At 41.1% G+C, this 19731-nt stretch overlaps 1 protein-coding gene across 1 annotated transcript in view; it reads right to left on the reverse strand.

The window, feature by feature from the left end:
- Nucleotides 1–15635, reverse strand: part of MARCHF3 (membrane associated ring-CH-type finger 3) — a 140136-nt gene extending 124501 nt beyond the window's left edge. The window contains exon 1 of the mRNA XM_045837989.1: nt 15416–15635. The gene's annotated coding sequence lies outside the window, so the exon portion shown is untranslated. The remainder of the gene's footprint in view (nt 1–15415) is intronic.
- Nucleotides 15636–19731: the final 4096 nt, after the last annotated feature.

Consider the following 19731-nt stretch of genomic DNA (forward strand, 5'->3'; position numbering starts at 1 on the left):
GCTCTCAGGATCCAAGGCTCCATCTTGGCCTGACCCCCCAAAATAAGGTATTCTCTTTCATTGGGGCAGACACAGGAGGACACTGTTTTTTTTTTCTCTAGACTTTTATTTAAAAACTAGACTATGCAACTGTATGCAAAAATTAGGTTTCGGTGGTGAAATGTCCCACCTGTAAATAATAAATTTTCCTCATATTACCCAAAAAAGAAAAAGCAAAGGTAACAGAATTCCCTAAAAGTATTCTTTCCCCCCATATCCTTCCTCGCCTTCAAATAGGAAAATAAATACAATTTTTTATAGATTTTATTTTTTCTTTTAAAAATTTTTATTGAATTTAGTGGGGTGACATTGGTTAATAAAATTATATAGCTTCTGGTGTACAGTTCTATAATTGTGTCTTTACCACCCAAAGTCAGGTCTCCTTCCGTCACCAGGTAATCCTCCCTTTACTCTCTCCCACCTTTCCCCACCCACCTCTCCCTCTGGTAATCACCATACTGTTCTCTGTATCTATGAGGGTTTTTTCTGTTTTTTACTTTTTCTTTTTTGCTTAATTCCTTCACATTTTCCACCCAGTCCCCAACCCCCTCCCCTCTGACAGCTGTCAGTCTGTTCTCTGAGATAAATGAGATTTTAAGAGAATTCACTTTTGATTGGTTGCTAATTTATTGTTAGTGATTTCAAACACCAGGTAAATCTATAGATATAACTTCATATAGTTGATTACTACTTCCATTTATACTTTCAGAATGTAAAGGTTGCCATTTTAATTGGTATTCAGAGGTCTGCCAATGTGCACACCCAAGCAGTTCAGTTACTGTACCCACGGGGAAAGAGAGTTATCTAGAAACAAAAGGGATGACAGATTAAAAGGCTATCCTCGCTAATACTTTTGAATTGGGCTAAAGTTCATTACACCATGTTGAGTCCCTCTACTTCTTAGGATGAACAATGCAGCAAGCGTGGCGAGACATATTGCTTGGGCCTCTAATCTTAGCTGTAACATTTCCTGTCTCATGTTCTACCATCAATAGTGACCTACTTGCTAAACCATGTGATTTTCCAACAGGGGCTTTTGATGCTCACACATGGGAAATACAATTATTTTTATATTTAGCACAAAGTGTAGCCACGAAATATTTCCAATGGTTTCCAGTTCAAGATATCCACATTAATCTTATTCTGTGGTAATTTTTTTTTGCTTTGTAATTTAGCAACACAATAATAACAGCCCATTAAAAACAAAGCTTTCACTTTTTTAAAAAAAAGCAGCCAGTGAAAATGCTACATTATGTTAGTATATAATACATTGAAAACCGTCTGTCAAAAAGTGAAATAATCATGTCCTAGTTATTTATCTTGTTTGAAGAACTGAATAAAACTGATTGTTGAAAATGATACGAAACAATACTGCTGGTATTACTTAGGTTTGAAATCCTTAGAAAAGTGAGAATAACTTATTAATGAGGATAGAAGAGTAGGCAAAAACTAAGACTCAGAAATGGAATAGAGGTGTGCCAAAACAGAAAACAACAGGATTTGTTAGTTAAAACTATGGGCAAAATAAAACTCACCAAAAAAATGCACAATAAGATTATGAATACCTAGCAAGAAAGCCTTACATTACAACAAAAATCTGAGAGTAACTCAGGAAAGTTGATTTACCAGGCAAAGTAAAACTGTCATACATAGTTCTCAAAATTAAGAAGAAAGTCCTCATTGCAAATTTATGTATGTATGTAACAGCAAATACTGTTCAAAATGTTGTCTTTTTTTGTTAGCTTTGATTCACAAACCCTAATGGGTCTAACACTCTAATGAAGAATACTTGTTTCATGTCACTTATGAATAAGCAAATTCTAACCACTCAACCAAATCTTCAAAACAGATGTCAGGAGCCTGCAATACACCTATTTAAGTGAATTTCCAAAACTCTGTGGCTATACCAGCTTGAAAGCAGCTGCTTCTGTGAACCATAAAGAACCTTTCAAAGCATAGTGTTCACACATGGAAAAGGCACATGTTCTACTTTGCCTCTGCCAAGGAAACCTCACTGCCACCCCCTCACCCCAAGCACTTAGGAAATATTCCAGCCGTGTGCATACCCATTAGGGATTCTTTCTCATTGCTACTGCTTTTACTATACATTTCCCATAACCTCATGCTGTTTCCCACCCACACAGCTTAGCGAGAAAGAAAAAAAAGTCTTTTTGAGCCTTAAAAGGCCCAATCTACTGCTCATGAAAACTACCTTGTTAAAGGCAGGCTCTTAAGAGCTTTCATAGACCATGTACCTGTCCAACTTAATAATGATACACTGATCCAGTCCTTTAATTACCGAGCTTATTGCTACCTGGATCTTGATGGGTTCTCACCCAGTCATATACCCCTATCTACCCAAGTTATAAAGTGAGGAAGGAGGTCCCCACCAGGATATTCAGGAAGAAAGTACAATGTGAACATCAAAACATCCTTTTTCCTTTCAGAGTTCTCCCTTCAGTTTTTTTCTGACTTGTTGCTGATGCAAAACATAAAAACAATCTGGAAGGAACCAGGTTAAAAATTATTCTCAAATACAGTTGTATTCTACTCACCTTAAAATTTAGATCTGCTTTTGGCAATCTGATACAGGGAGTTTAGCTGAGAAGTATATTTCATAGTAGGTGGTTCTAACAGGTTTCTGTGATAGTGGGGACCTGAGAAGGCAGAAGAGTGTCAACTGGGTTTAGACTGATAATCTGCACAGAGAAAGACTCTGCAGCTTGCAAGGTCAGCTGGGAAAGGATCCAGGACAGTGAAGCAGTTAGGAGGGAAATGTGACGTTCTTGTCAAAGTTGAAATGATGATTTATTTAGCTGAGTGGTAAAATCACACAACAAGCCTCAAAAAAAAAAAAGGCTCACAACCTATTTAGCAAATGACCAGGCAACCCTCAGAATGACAGGGAAGGAATTAACACAAAAGCACGTACTGTAGTGGAAAAAGTCCCAAGCTGAATGCTGCACAAAAAGGGACTTCAGAGGAGAGGGTTCGGCTTCATTTGTCATCCCCTTCCAAATTAACATGTGAGGTAAAGTTATTTTTCAATTTGCACCTTTATAATGTCCTCAGAATAATTGAGTTCTAAGAACAAATCATTTTAGTAGATATGTGAGTTCAAATGAAAAATAATTCATGAGCAGAGGAAACAGTTTCATTTTAAGTGAATTTGCTATTGCAAATTATCATGCAATTATAATTCTGCTAATTCATAATTTATCCTTTTAAGGGTTTATACCCAATTAAAGGAGTTAGCATCCTCAAAACTATAATCAACATAAAAACTAAAGTTAAAAGCATTACTCAAATTTCCCTCTTGTACCAAGCTCTTTGAGCTCATGTAATTCTACTGTAGTAAGTCTATCTTTTCTCTAAATAACTTTGATATCTCTATCTTATTTTACCCTCAAAGAGAGAAAGAAAAACAGAATTTTGTTAGTTTTCAAGTTTTATAGGAAAAAAAGTTAAAATACGTACACTCAGCTTAAATGACAATCGGCATCCTACCTTACTCCCACTGTAAGTAATAAAGACTGACTGAATTATTAGATGTCAAAACTTCTAAATATTCACATCTTCCTTAACTTGCTTGCTTGTTCATTCATTTTATGAATACAGCCAGAGTCTCTGCCCTCATGGAACTTATCTACGAGTGGAAGAGAAAGGCAAAACCAGGTACACAAAATAGGATTGTGACAAGCACCATAAAGAACTCAAAAATAGGGAAGAAACAGAACTCGGGTTGGCAGTGGGGGCCTCCTAAACAGATCAGATGGGATAATCCTGAGAAGTGCCCATGGTGAGGAGCCCTTAATGAAAAAGACGAAAAAGACGTAGCCAGACAAACTGAGGAAATGTGATCCAATCAGAGGGAACGGGCCCAGAGGTGGGAATGGAACTGGCTTATCAAAAAAAAACAACAACAACAGGAAGCTGGTGCCATTGGAATGAGGCAAGAAGGTAAGTAATGAGGTCAAGAGATGGGCAGGGCTCAGCCACTTAGTCTTGTAATAGTCTTGGGACTGTCTGTAAGGCAAAGAGAAGCCATGGAAAGCAGAAAAGGGCCGTGAGCAGGTGAATTTGAGCCTAAATCCTAGCTTATCCACCCAGTATCCATGGGACCTAAGCAAACTACTAGCTCCTCTTGGATGCTAAGTTCCTAATTTATAAAAGAGCACTTAATAAATAGTGGCCAGTTACAATCATCAGTAATTACTATTATTTTAAAATATTTTATTTATTTATTTTTAGAGATAGGGGAAGAGAGGGAGAGAAATATCGACGTGTGAGAGAAGCATCTATCTGTTGTCTCTCACACACCCCCAACCAGGGACCTGGCCTGCAACCTTTAAGTTTGTGGGATGACACCCAACCACATTGAGCCACACCAGTCAGGGCAATAATTATCATTATTGTTAATGCTGTGATATGTAAATAAAGTCAGTGAACAGTTTTATATTCAAATAGACCTATACTGCAAAATATATCAGAAATACAGAATTATTGAGAAATAAGCAAATTATTTTAATCTTTTATACTCAGTAAAGATCATTTACTTACACAGTACAAATAGATATAAATTAATACATTCAAATTCATTAGGGTTTATTGTGGTTCTAATCAGAATAATTATTGATCTTGGCTCATTTCTCTGTCCTTAATTAGTTTTCACTGTGGCTTTTTTCTCCCTGTCAAATTAGCATTGACATTTTGTGTCCAGGAATGTGTAGCTCATGCAGTACATGGTACCTACCAACTACAAAGAAGTCAGAAGGGGAATTTTGCAGTTACTTTCCAAGTCACAAAATGTAGTAGACACTTACAATTGCCTGCCAACATCTATTGCCCCCTCATTCCCACACACATATTAGGTTGGCCAAAAAGTTCATTCGATTTTGTCTATAAGATGGCTCTAGTAGTACTTAGTTGTCTTTAACATCATTTGAAAAATTTTGTTAGATTGTATTGTGACCACTGTTACATCAGCGTGAATTTAAGAAAAAAACTTACCAAAATTGGTGAATTTTTGTGAGCCATTTTAACACTGAAGATGGAAGAAGATATGCAACATTTTCGGCATATAAAGCTTTATTATTTCGAGATAGGAAAAATGCAACTGCAACGCAGACAATGATTTGTGCAGTGTATGGAGAAGGTGCTGTAACCGATCAAGCATGTCAAAAGTGGTTTGTGAAGTTTGGGGCTGGAGATTTCTCGCTGGATGGTACTCTGTGGTCAGAAAGACCAATTGAAGTTGATAGCAATCAAATCAAAACATTAATTGAGAACAATCGATGTTATACCACATGAGAGCTAGCTGACATACTCAAAATATCCAAATCAATAAAGTTATTGGTGAAAATTAAAATGTGTCTTTTATTTTACTGACACAACCATATGGACTTTTTGGCCAACCCAGTACTTCTTTCCTACTAACAGAATCCTGAGTTTATTCAAATTCACCTCCTCTCTTCCTCAGGCAATGATGGTCGCTCTTCTCACTAGTGACCAATTTAGAGATGGGCATGCGATCCTGCTCTGATCAGTGCAAAAGAGAAGAGAGGTCTACTCGGATTCTTCTTAGCCATGTTTTCATATTGTTCAAAAAGAGACCTGGGAGGAGGTATCCATTTTTCTGTGCTCTAGATATTGACATGCCTGCTTGTGACATTGGAACGATCATAGCCATCTTGCAAACAAGAAAACAACCAGTCTGAGGGTGAACTGGTCCCTGAGGACAACAGAGGCAGAGAGATGAGAGGAACCTGTATTGTGCCACTGAATCAACCAGTCTTGCCACCTGCTCTACTTCCTACATAGATAATACACTTGCCTTACTGCTAATGTTAGTTTGAATTGGAATCTTGTGTTTTTTGTGCAGAAGGTCTCCTATCAGGGCATTTCCATTCAACAACATCACTTCCCGCCTCGCCCCAGGATGGTCTAGGAATGGAACTAGGATTTCTGACTTTAGTTCAGTAAACTCCAACCATCGTGGATATGGGATGATACAGAATTTTAATTGACAACACTGTACTAGTCGACCAGAAAAGCCCAAGGAGAAAACACCCTAGAAATCACAGCCAGAAGATGCTACTTTGGCATAGATAGCTGGTACCAAATGGTCTCTCTATCTTTAGCTTTCTCTATCCATTTAAAAACTTTGACTTTCACCTCTTGCTTGCCTAGGACACCTATTTCTCGCCTTCCCAATACCTAAGTGAAGTACACCATTCATTGGTCTTTCATTCTAGAAGGCTACCAATTTTGAGGCCTTATCCGATTACAAGAATTTCAGCAGAGACCGTGTAGGACTAGCACAGATCCCAGGCAGCAGGCAGATGTAAAGGAAGTAGAAGCAGCTTCACATTCCACTGGGACAAGAAGATTAAGGGGCAGAAGCACTCCAGAGCAGAGGTGCAATATTATAATTTGTAGTCAGGAGGCAGACATGCCTGAAAAAAAGGAGGGAAATACCATGATTGTCAAAGGACAACACCTGTGTTTTCTTTTTTCAGCTATGTAGAATTATTTTAAAGGTGAAAATATTAGGGACCAGTAAGAGAAAAAACCCATCTTACAAAAAAAAAGCATGGATAGTAACTGACTGTGGAAGGAAGGGATGGAGTGGAATTACTATTTGGGGAGCTTGCTTGTGGGGGTTGGGGATGAAGTAAAAGAAAGACTATCTAAATGTCTAATGGTTCACAATAGGCAAAAAAGCAGTATGGCTTGAAACTAAATTAACCATTCCAGTCTTATAAGCATTTTCCTACTGGAAAATTATAGAATTATAAATTTAGCACATAATGGAGAGCAGGAAATATAATGCACACAGATTTCATAATTTTGCATAGTATTTGAAAAAACATTACTTTGAAAATGGGGTGAACATTATAATGGGAAAATTTTTTAAGAGACTATAATTAAAACAGGATATAAATGGTGCCTTAGCTCTTGAAAGGGTCACTATCAGAATTCCACTTAGTGTCTTCATTACTAATCTGCAGCAAAAATGGAAATTCATTCAATGTGAGGCTGGTACCTAACTGCGAGATGTTGTCAGGGGTAGGAAATTGGTGGACGAATGTCTGGAGAGGTTAGAAACCACCCAGCTCAAAGAGGTAGATCATGAAAAGAAACCTGAAATACCAAAAATAAATAAAATAACTGTAGGAGAGAAAACTAAAACTCACTGGAAATAATTCCAAAGGGAAAGAAAAAACTGACAACTATCGACAATTGCTACAAGGCAATAAATCCAAGAGACATGGTTAATTAGAACAACAAAGACCTTACCAAGGAAAGGTACCTCAATCTACATCACAGGTGGCAAACACAAGGCCCGCAGGCCGAATCCAGACCTCCACCTTGTTTTATCCAGACTGGCACCTTTTTCTACCTGGTGGCAGTGTCAAGCTCTCATTGACTGCTAAGGAGTAGTTACATTTATACAGTCCTACAATTACATTCGGCCCTTTGAAGGCAACCAAGAGGCCGATGTGGTCCCTGGTGAAAACGAGTTTGACACCCCTGATCTACATGTTCTGTTTTTAAAGAAATCAAGAGTAGCCCTGCCCTTCTGTTTCCCGTTCTGTGGGTACCAGTTTTGGTTTTTGTAGAAAGCTTTCTCTCCTTGATTGCAATATTCTTCCTGAATATTTCTTGCTAGTAGAGACTTGTGATCTTGTTTCTTAATGATTAAAATGACACAGGAGGTGGTAAGAATGAATAGGAGAGTAAGGGGGGTTGTCTAGCAAGCATGGTAAGGCTGGTAAAAACTGAGGTTATATGAGGCTAATTACTTCGCACTGCGTAAGGCTGTCAGAATATGTAATATTCCAGAGAGGAGAAGCCACCTTATTGTCATCTTTTTCTTAGCCATCAGAAAAATACATTGGAATGCTATAAGAAAGTCCTTTGAAAATGTTAAAAAATGCAGCTACTCCCTCGAGGATAAGATTAATGGTAATACTGATTATGATAGAGCTTTCCTGAAGTAGAGTTCTTACCAGAACAGAAGGAGAATGTGGAAGAAAGGAAAACATTATTAGAGGGTGGGGCTAAATGAAGAAGAAAAGTTGAAATTAGGGAAATGTATGTTAAGGATGAGAACTTTCTGTGAGAATCTCTGTTTGTGTAACATACTCACAAAGTATAAGAGGAAGATTTGGTATTTGGGATACCTAAAAGCAAAGGTGAGAAAATGCACCACAGGGAGAATGCCCACTGACTGCAGGGAAGGGGTGAGCAATGTATTCGTATTCCACAGACATTTGCCACGAACCCTCACCTGCGCCTTCCTCAAGCCCTCCCAGGCCCCAGCTCCTGGGTGAATGTAGAAGCCCTGGAGTTGCAGGAACAGGTGCTCCTGACTTACAAGATCCAGAAGAAACCAGTGTTTGAGTCCATGACCTAATCCAGGGTTGCTCATCTTCTTTGTTGCCTTGGACATCTATATAACTTTTAGAGGTAATCACTAAATTTTCTAATGATAGTTTCTTGGCAGATATGAGAAGAAAGCACCTATGTTAAGTGAGGCTTAGTCTCCCAGATGAGACAGAAAATAGGGGTCCTTGATCTCTTGTAGTCATTTAGAGCCTGCAGAGACCTACAAAAAAAGGCTATCCTAATGGCCCCAGCCTCAGGCAGTTATGCTTAATTCAAGCAGATCCATAAACTTCACCTGGACACACGATCTGTACACGACCTCAGTAACCCAGACCTGAGTAAGAACTGGTGCTTACCTAAGCCATCAGATTATGTCATAAAAATGACTATGTAGGGGGCACTTTCTGAACAAGGAGATTTATAAATGAAAAGCATTATGAAAGTTAGTCTCTGAAATAAAAATCTGCTGGAACTTTTATTTTTCAAAGAGCTTCAGGTAACAGATGTCATCTCCCCATTATGCTGAGCTTTGGATATTAGCAGCCTCTAGGCTCTGCACTGTCTTGTTCCTCCAAGGCCCCCAACTCTCCCATGGCCACAGCTAGCTGGTTGCCTCCACTAGGTAGGGAAAGGCCAAGCCATCTGAGACTTCAAAAGATAGGAGAGTGAAGATGTCCCATGTCTCAAAGTGGGGCCCATGGGTTAGCTGGCTCTTCAAGACATGACCAGGGGTATGAGAATAAAAAAGGAACCAGGGGAAGAGGACTAGGGAGACAGTTGAAGATAATTCCTGATGAAGACACAACAAGGAGGTGGTGAGAGAAGGAGGCAAGGCAGGAATGAAGTGGAGGGCTTTTGAAGATGGAGGAGGCAGGAATAGATGATACTTACAAGAAGTGCTGAGATTGGTGCTAAAGTTGAAAGTCGGGCACTAGGATTCAGTTATTGCTACCATTCAAACTTTTGGCGAATATCTTTGCCATGTTCTTTTAAGGCCTTGCAAGTTTTCGCTTGAAATTCTGTAGTGCATCTAAAACTACTTCCTGAGAAGCTACAGGATGAAAGGTGTAGTCCCTGCCCTCAAGGAGCTCCCTCTAGAGGAGGTAAGGGCTCTGCTGGCAGTACACAAGCAGGCCAAAGACGGACATGTAAAACTTTCCCACAAAATACTTGAACTGCATTTTGAGATCACTAAGCAGAGAAGAGGTACTACTCATGATAGATACTCTACTCTACTACTATTTATTAATTAATTTAAATTCATTCTGATTTGTAACGATTATCTCGAAGATGGGTAAAGGACTGGGAGCTAGTATAATCTGAAAAAAAAAAACCTTAATTTTGGATGAGGTGGGGAATGCACTCATGATTTTTCTAATTACAAGCCATCTTTTTTTTTTATTTGATTTTTGAGAGAGAAGGGAAGGGGCAGAGAGAAAGATTGAGCAAGAAAGATGGCGGGTGGTGAGAGATCAATTTGCTGTTCCACCATTTATGCATTCATTGGTTACTTCTTGTAGTGCCCCAAGGGGAAAACAAACCTGCAACCTTTACATATCAGGATGACACCCTAACTAACTGAGCTCCCTGGCCAGGGCCTAAGAGGCATCTTCTTGTTCAACTAATTTCAGAGTAAAATGTTTTAAAAGCTTTTGAAAAGATCATATTTTGCTCACTTAAAATATGTGTGTGTGTTTTAGCATAAAATATACTTGGCAGCTGCTAACATAATTGGATGGCTACGCCTTGCAAAAACTTGATTTCTTTTTAATCAAATTTTTAGAACCATACTGGGTTTCTTGCCAGTGCTGCAATAGTGAGCAATAAATACATCATTAGATTAATGGTGTTCTAATGATGGATTGCTTAAAAGATAGCTCCAGCCAAGAAGAATAAGCCCAGAAGTCTCATTGCGCAAAGATTAATAAAATATTGTTTAAAACATAGATACTGAGTTAATACAACAGGGAAGAACACAGCAAAATAGAAAGGTACAGTCATGGGTTTATAATGTAGCATAGTGATATTGATCATGGGTTTTCCTAAGTACTCTGGAGCAGCCACACTATTATATATGCCTCTGATTAGACCCAGAGATGAGAAGGAAAAAGTTATAAAAAAAGAAACTAACCAGAGGAAGGCCTGCTGCTATAATAAATTATTTAATGCAAGCTGGGCAAGTGGGTTGTGAAGACAATATAAAACAGAATCAATGCCCCCAAGAATCCCCAAACCATCAGCACCTCTATAAATTTCTTACCACCCTGCCTGGCATTTTGCTGGAGGTATTTTTTTCCACCACTCTCCCCACCCCTGACCCTTCACTTTTTGCCTACTCTTTTTTCAGTGCTTAACACTCGTTTTTCTTCTGTAACCCAGGATGCTGTCTTCAGTCATTTCTCAGTTTGCACCAGAAGTGTATCTGTAAGGTCACAGATGAGAGCATCTGTCACTTCATTCATCTGGAACTTCAATTTCCCACAGAAACTATAAGCTGGGAATATCTAATGTGATACACTTATCAACATGACTTTAATATTACCCTTCCTTTTACTTGTTCTTACTATTGTTATAGTTAAATCCACAAAGTTAAGGCTAGTATAAAACTTCTACAGTTCAAGGCCTGTTCTATATTAGAAGATGTTACTGAACACAAGAAACCAAAGCGAAGGTAAGAGTTTGAGGAGAATGTTGGAGGAGAATTGTGGCTAAAATTTTAACATTAGTAGCTGTTACAAGGGTAGACTGACTTGACAGTGAATTTTTTATAAGTAGATTTTGCCATGGATGAAACAAAACAAAACAAAACAAAAACAATAACAAAAAAACCCCACCAGACCAGAATTGCAAAATTGTTGCTTAGAAGCTTGCAATGACCTATGACCCAGTTCCAAGAAAAGTAGCATTCTACTGTCATTTTTAAATAGGCACAAATTAGTCCTATTGTATAATCAGGGGCTGAGATTTTATCTTGGGCTTTTAAAATTTTTCTAGGTCCTTCCAATCATACAGAAACTGGGCAAGTGAAATATAAGCAACTCTATCCTGACAGTGTAAAAACATTATTAGCAGCATGACTCAACAGGCAAACAGTACAGGTCTAAACTATTGGTCAAAAAAAATTCTACATATAGGCTTTACTGCCATTGTGTTCTGTGACCTTTACCAAATTATTTGCCATTGTGGGTCAAATAATGACCCACAATGGTCATTAAGCTGGCTGGTTAAGGTCAGGGTCATTGAACCAACCATCGTATAAGGTGGTAAGCTTTCTAAAGAAAACTGTTCCAAGGTCATATTCAACATAAAAAACATTTAAAGAAAGGTTTAAAAAAACCCCTGTAGATGGTATAAATGACTAAGAATAACTTTATCATCTCGCCATGATGCTAAAAACAACAATTCAAAACACAAGGCCAACTTCTCAGTTATTGGTGTCATCTTTGAATGTGAAAGGCAGGATCTAAATATTATTATCCTTTTGTGGTTGCTGTTTGCTCATCTGTAACAAAGTGGGGAAAAACAATCATCATACTCAAAGGATTGTTAAGATAAGTGACCTATAAACATGCCTGCCAAGTGTTCCTTAAAACAGAAATTGTTCTGTAAAAATCCCCATAATGATGCAGTGGCCTGGAACAATCCAAGTTCAGTTTCCCAGCTTACCCACATCCTTTTGCCATCAGAGAAGTAAGTATTCTGGGTACTGCTGACCTCTGAGAAGTAATTTGGTTTTTTAGATATTTAGATGGTAGAAAGAGTGAAGGGCATAACCTCTCACAGATCCTTCCTCTTTTAAACCTTATCTAGGAGTCTTAAGTTGAGGATTATGCCAGTCTGAAGTGGGAGAACAGAATTCAAACATCAGTATCAAACTATACATAAAAAACAAATAGCCAATAATTAATAAATCAAAATCCACACTGATTTGAAAAGAGAGATAGCAATCAATTCTGCTGAGATGCTGAGAAAATCTATGTACCCAATTAATTGGACAGCTCAAAATACTTCTAAGATGACTTTCTGAAAATAAGACTCGCTGGGCCTCTGGGTGGTTGGCTTGGGACACTCCTGACAGAGAGGCAAACCAGCTACAGCTTCCCAAGAAGATCCTTGACCTCGGATAAGTCGGTAGTAGCCCTGCTGAGATTCTAGTCCCCCAAAGTGTCAAAGGTGGCCACCCAGGAGTAGGATTCTTCTACCCTCCAAGGAGAAATGCCCAGCAATGTGAGTTGGGACTGGCAAAGTCACCCCAAAGCATCCCAGGGACCCACTAGACTTGGAGTAGAGAATAGAAAGACTAAGACTGGGACAGGGTCTCAAATTACCTTGCTTCCCCAGACTTCCTTAGAATTGGGGCTAACCTGGAATAAAGATGGCCTAGGCTTCCAAAACACTTCTGAACATAGGACAAAAGGTACCGTTGTTGAAGACCGAGAACTAAAGTGTTACCCATAAATTTCATAAGGCCAGTAAATGCCACCTGGAAATTTTGGAAAAAATACTTCTTAAATCAACTTACAGACTATATTGTTCTTTTATATCAAGAATCACCTGGGGGTGCTTGTTAAAAATGCAGATTCCTAAGTCCCACCCCAGACTGGAATCCTGGAGACTGAAGTCCAGCTTGTGAAATGAATTTCTAAGGAACAACCCAGTTGACTCAGATGATCCATATCAAGGCAAGAGAATTATTATAACCATGTAATTTAAAGACGGTCACAGATTAGGGATTTGCATATTTTCCCCAAAATGTTTAGGTACCATAAAAACGAAAACAATACTTCTTGAGATGAGTTCTTAAGAATCATTGCAGTTTATTCCTCATCATATAATGAACAGCATTATTAAAATACAATTATAAGCATAAAATTATTGGGAAATATCAACTATACTTCACAAAAATATTGGCTTTATTTTGTCACCAAAAATAATTATGTTATTAAAGGAATTTATAGATTTTTAAAGTATCAGTAATTTGGCTGCAGGAACTTATTAAGCTGTTAAACCACTCCCATATCCTTTAACTCATCAGAATTTTTGTGATAAAGATTTTTAATTATCTTTTAAACTATAAATTGTGAACTCTTGCAACTAGCGATTAGGCTGACTATGAATTTATATCCAAGTTATAAATTCCTAAAAATATGTTTCATCAGGATTACTAAGGCAGTCTTAACTCCAGTAGATTAAATAGCCTCTGCTATAAAGCTCAGTTTACTTCTGTTAAGGATTTTATTTTTTTGGTGCAAAACAATTCAGTCGTTTCATTCTCTTACAAAGCAAAAGAACATATGAAATACATGCTACTGCAAAGCAGTAACCCAGTGTTGCATGGTGATGTGACAAGCACCACATTTCTTTTCCAGAGGGATTTTCTTCCTCCTGTAAACTCCCCGTCCCCAAATCATGGCTATCATATTTTCACAAATTGTAGTTTGTCGTTTCTGAAGAGTCGAGCACTCTTTGTCTTCCTCATCCAAATCACAAGTTCAGGCTGAATATTGAATAAAAATAGAACTTGAGATGCAGGCTTTGTTGCAGTATGTTGTTTCTACTAAGGGTTGCCCCTACCAATGCTCCATGCTAGGGCTTCCACTGAAGTGTACATGTTCTGTTTTAACAGATGGGTCAGCTGGCAGCTGCTGGCCTGTAAAACAGGAACGGGGAATCTACACCGAGTGGTGTTGAACTGAATGCTCATAAAGTTCATGGACATACACTGACCCAGACAGACCAGGCAAATCCAGACATGCTTACACACACTCATTATTCACCCCACAGATCAGAGGGTCCATCTCTCCATCCAAGGGAAGTTTAAGGTTGTTTTCCTCTCCATATACTTCTACTTCATTCATCTGTCAATTTTATGCACATGCACATGTATGTACACACATATGCACAGCTACATATGCATATACACAAATGGATAACTGTATACATCAACGTTTTTATATATTCTCAAAGATCAAAATATTCCCAAATTCTGTACCCATCTCCAACTTCAGCTCTCATTCACATCAAATAAGAATTGTAAGAAAATATTGTACTCAATTCTATTTAGTACACACAAATAAAAGACATGTATATAACTGCCCTCGGAAAACCAGCTGCTTTTATTCCAAATCATTAAGATTTTTAAAAATCTATCCCAGACTGAATCACAGATGAAGGGTCAGGTTTAACCTTAAATCCTGTTGTCAGTTTCTGTCACAACTTCATCACTTAAACACACAGGTGCTCAAGCAAACACCAACTGACCAGCCTGGTGTTTCATTTCACCGTCTGGCCTTGTATTCTCTGAGGCTCCGGGCACTGGGACAGACAGTAGCTCCCCCCCGCCCCCCCCGCCCCCCCCCCACCCCCCGGTTCTATCGAAGTCCTCAGACACACCTTGCAGGTGATGTGGATTCAAGTGCTAGTAGAAAGTAATGACTTTCCAAAGTTTAGTATCTATGCTGTCATTTCCTTTCAGTAACTGCAAAGGACTGAAGCCCCAGCTATGGAACCTTGCTGGTCACTTTAGTTCTCTGACTGCTATAGACCCAACCTGAACCGGATGATCGCTTGCTCAGGCTATTGATCAGACACGCACGCGAGGTTATCGTAGCGCACTGCCTCTGGCGCGGGTTTATTTTTCAGGAACCCATCAGCAAGCCATCTAGGAACCTGGGCACAGAGGCTGCCCCCTGCGCGCGTGTCGCCGCGGCAGAGCCAGGGGACGCGTCCCTTGGCCCACCTAGTGCTGGCAATTACAACACGCCAAGTTCGTGTGAACGCAGTCGCGTCCCGGGCCGAGTTGAGACGCTTTGAAACAAGAAGTTTGGGAGTAGGGATTCAGACAAGAAGTAAATTCTTCCCAGCCCTGACCTCCCCACAGCGGACACCCTCGGACCGAAAGACCGACCAGAGCCAGGACGCGTCCAGTTCCCCAGCTAGCCAAACAGCTCCGAGAGGAGCCTCTTGCCTGCGCGCCGCCACTCACCCTCATCGCGGAGTCCCAATCGCAAACCAACGCCTCTGCTGCTGGTCCTGAATCCCAAATTGTCCCTAAACAGCGACTGCTCTCTCCTCAGTGGACCGGGGCACATTGGCTCAGGCAGGCACCTCAGAGGGAACGCGACCAGCGCAGCGGCCACCCGGTTCGGCAGCGGCCGGGAGCGCTCTGACAATTCGTGAACCTGCTCAGCGAATGAGGCGGACAGCCTGGCTGAGCAGACCCGGCTCCCGGAGGGAGGCGGGACCGGACGGTGGGAGGGGCGGAGCCAGTCCGGGTCGGCCCCGCGGGGCGGGGCCGCTACCACGTGACTGGTGGACTCCGCAGCCAATCGTAGTGGCGCCAGGGCCCGTGGCTGCCGAGGGCGGTGCGGAGCTCCGGTCTCCGCCCCGCCGCCACGGTCCAATAGCCGCAGCCCAGGGCTGAAGGGTAGACGCTGCCGAGGCGGGCAAGTTGGTTGTAGTGAGAGGGGCCGGGGCTGTAGGTGAGGCTGCAGCGGGACCCGGGCGCCTCCAGGGGGAAGTGACGGTTCTGGAAGGCTGAGAGAGGCCTGGAGCCGCTGCGAATCTTTGCGTTGTGGAGCTAGAAATCCAACCGCAGAGCGGGATGAGACCCGAAAGACAACGCACACACTTGGCGCCCGCAGGAGGCGCGGAACTTTGGCGGCTTCAAAGCATCCCGAGCAGGCAGGGGAAACCAACACCCAAAGAGAGTGAGTCCCGTAAGGGTTCACCTAGCCACCGGCGAAGGCCTGGGCCCGGAAGTGGGAGCTCTGGGTTCCCTGGAAAACGTTCTGATTGTGGTCGGTGGTTATCCCCGAAACAAAACTCTGACACCTCAAACCTCTAGGCAAAGTTCATCACACGCCCGCTCCTCGCCCCTGCCCTCCACACCGCGTGCAGCGGGGACCTTACTGGGTGCCTAGGTTCCCTTCTGGATCCAGGGCACCCCGGGCACTTTCGTCCCTTGGGGTGAAAGGGAGGCTAAGGCACTCATGGCGCCGCAAACCGTGAGACCCTCCCTCCGGTCCGGCTGCCCTGCAGGGTGGCATCCTCAGCGGTGGCTCCTACTGCTGTCCCTTGGGTCCCCCCTGAGGCCAGAACTGTCCATCTTCGAAGTCAGGAACGCCGCAGAGCGTCACATCTGTCCGACTCTGCATGTTCTCGCCCCTTTCCCCTTCGAATGTCCCTGGATCTACCTCAGAGACCTCCGTGGTGGCAGGCCTGGGGGCAGCCTGAGCTCGCTGGGTCCGATGCCGTTGAATAGCCCCAGAAGAAGGCTTCGGTGGGCTCGGCCCCTCTGACTGGCAGGCCTGGTTTTTAGCCCTTACCTTGGCTGCAGCACACATGCTGAGGCGTGGGTATAGTCAAAAAGGAAAGGGTTGGCTGTTGCTTTCCAGGTTGAGGCCTAGATGTTAGCCCTGAACTATAAACCGTGGATGAGTAGCGGCCTCTGTGTGCCCACAGCTGCACCTTCCATAGGTCGGTACGCAAACTATGTTAGTAAAATGAAGGTATGCACTGCAGGAAAGGGGTCAAGCTTCCTGGTGCTCTGACACACACCTTCACCCAGATGGCAGAAGTGCCAAAGGTTTTAGTCTCTCAGTGTGGGTAACTAAGTTACCATGTGTGAGGGAGTGTGGACCTTCACAGGTGTTTATTTAAATGGCTGCCTGGCCCCCATAAGGACCTGCATCCAGCTCACCTGTCATGTTCAGGTCCTGATGAAGGTCATTGGCAAGAAAAAAAGACAAACAGTCTGTGGCTTAAATGGAGTGAAATGGTCCCTTCCAACAGGGAAGGGTGCAGCTCTGAGGTGAGCTCTGGCCTGGATTGAGTTTCAAATTGTGTCTCCTCAGCTCCCTCCCTGCCTCAATGGGGAAAGGTCCATAAATAAGGCAGGGTGTCAAAAGGGCAAGAAAATCAGAGTTTTAGTAGGCCCTGAAAAATTGATTAGTGATGCAGAAATTGCACAAATTTAAACCCTCACCCAGTGAACCAAGTCACTGGTACAGGCAAGGAAGAACATTCAGTTCCAACATTTGCTTAGCTGCTGAGTGGCCTGGGAGAGTGGCCTTGTCCATGAGGAATTAGATGTAGACCATATAAATAGGATGTGCACCAGGTCTGTCTGGGTCAGTGTTGGGGATTAAAGGGAAAAATACATTTTCTTGGCTTTTCCCCTCTACTTCTGGATATAAATAGAGGAAAAGTTTGCCAACAGTGTTATCATATAAACACCCTGTGATGGTTTTCTACAGATGCCAACAATTATTTTTAAAATCACCTTGGTAATAGGAGCCAAACACCGTCTGTTCAGTATATTTGCTATAGTACTGTATTTATGTTAGATGATGAAAATAGGAAATTTCTTTTTATGCAATAAGTTAGAACTAAACAAGTGACTTCTGTGTCTTGGTCTCCAAGGTTTTCCATTTGTTTGTTCCATATAGACATGACCATGCATGGGCTCTTGGATGAGTAGGTAGTCTCATTTTCCCTTACAGAATGAACGGCATGAAAGAGACAGAGCACATCTAAACTATGTGTATATTTCCACACCATCTACTGTAGTAGTTGGTATTTGACAAGAGCTTACCACTCAGACACAGACTTATTCCTTTGGTTGCTAGTTCTCCTAATAGTCTCTTGAGTTTGGGCCATTCCCCTATTCTACAAGGGCAAATGAGATCTGTTGCTTATCTAAGAGCCCATTATATCCTATCTGTGTGAAACAAAGAGAAAACCCACAGGAATCTGGATATGAAAGTCGAGTTTAGCTCTACCTATTTCCCCCAGGGAAAGTTCTTTCCCTTAAAGGAATGCAGAATTTTGTGGAATGACTTGGGAATGTGAAGACTGAGGTGGGGACCTTGGAAGCAGGGCTGGTCCCTTTGCATATGGTGAACAACTTTGCCTGCAGGCACTGTCACCCTTCTCTGACACTGAAACAAAATTTTGAAACCAAATTTCAGTAGGGTGTGGCTGATAGGAGTCCTGGGTTCTAAGTTGACAGCAGCCATGGTGAGTGCTTCTGGAAGTCACTTAACCACTCCATGTACCTTGGCCATAAAACAGCACAATTGGTCCACTGTGTTTATCTGCTTAAGGGGGACACCGTGACAATGGTTACAAAGCACTTCAAATTCATGGCAGCCATACCAGTCCTGACAGCTGAAAAGGAGAATAAAATGATGTTGCAATGGGAAAATAATGTGATATGAACAACTGCTCTTTATGCTTGCAATTTCTATTTATTTTAATCTCACTGGATTATTGTCTTTTCATTCTGTGAATGGAAATGAGGAAAAGGGGCTCTCACAACCCTTATTCTTCAATTACCAAATGTTTTGGAAGCTTTACTTAAGTGAATAGTATTTTTCTACTTTCCCATTTCCATCACCTCTCTCAACATACTATATCCACTTTGAAAATTATTCTGAATTTGAACAGGTTGAGCTAAAGACCTTAGGAAAGAAATGCAATCAGAAGCAGCAGATTCTATTATCAGCTATGCTTTGGGTTTAGTCTGAGACCTTGGTCAAGCCACTAACCTTCCCTTACCTTAGTTTCCCATCAATGAAACTGCAGTGATACTCCTGATTATTAACTTTACAGAGATGGGAAAGATAGCTCATGGTAAGGTACTTTGAAATACTAATTGCTGTATAAATTACAAAATACCATATAGGTGGCTTTTTTTTTTTGGAAATTAAACTATAGTGTTAGTTTTTATACCACAACTAGAGGATACTTTTGTAACAGAAAAATTACTTGCACTATGTCTGTAACCAGGGTAATACCACTCACACAAAAATGACATCTCATTGCATTTGGATAACAATGTAACTGCCCTATAGAGAGTTATATTGCCATAGGTTCAACTAAACAAAAATGTGATAACAAAAATGGATGGGAAAGGGAAGCTTCTATTCCACAAAAATGTGGGATTTTTCTTACACATGCCCCAGAATAAAAACTATTGTACATTGAACTTCTTGAACGTGGATGCCCCTATGTGAGAACAAATCTGATGAAAGACTAGAATGATCTTGGAAAAATGGCCTGATGTAAAACTAGACAAATTAGAAGTCCACCATAAGAAATAAAAAAATACTCTTAATTCATAACAAAATGAGTAACACTGAGGAGTTAGCCATTTGGAAAGGAAAGATCAAGTGGGAAGGAAGATTGGGGGAGGAAAGATCAGGGAGGAAAATCGACTCTCAACCTCAGTTAAAAATAAGAAGAGTAGGACATTCTAAGAAGCAGGGCAAATAATATGGGCTTTAGAACACTATAGAC

This window comes from Phyllostomus hastatus, unplaced genomic scaffold, assembly GCF_019186645.2.
Source record: "Phyllostomus hastatus isolate PE091 unplaced genomic scaffold, TTU_PhHast_1.1 phas_contig_254, whole genome shotgun sequence".
Lineage (NCBI taxonomy): Eukaryota > Metazoa > Chordata > Mammalia > Chiroptera > Phyllostomidae > Phyllostomus > Phyllostomus hastatus.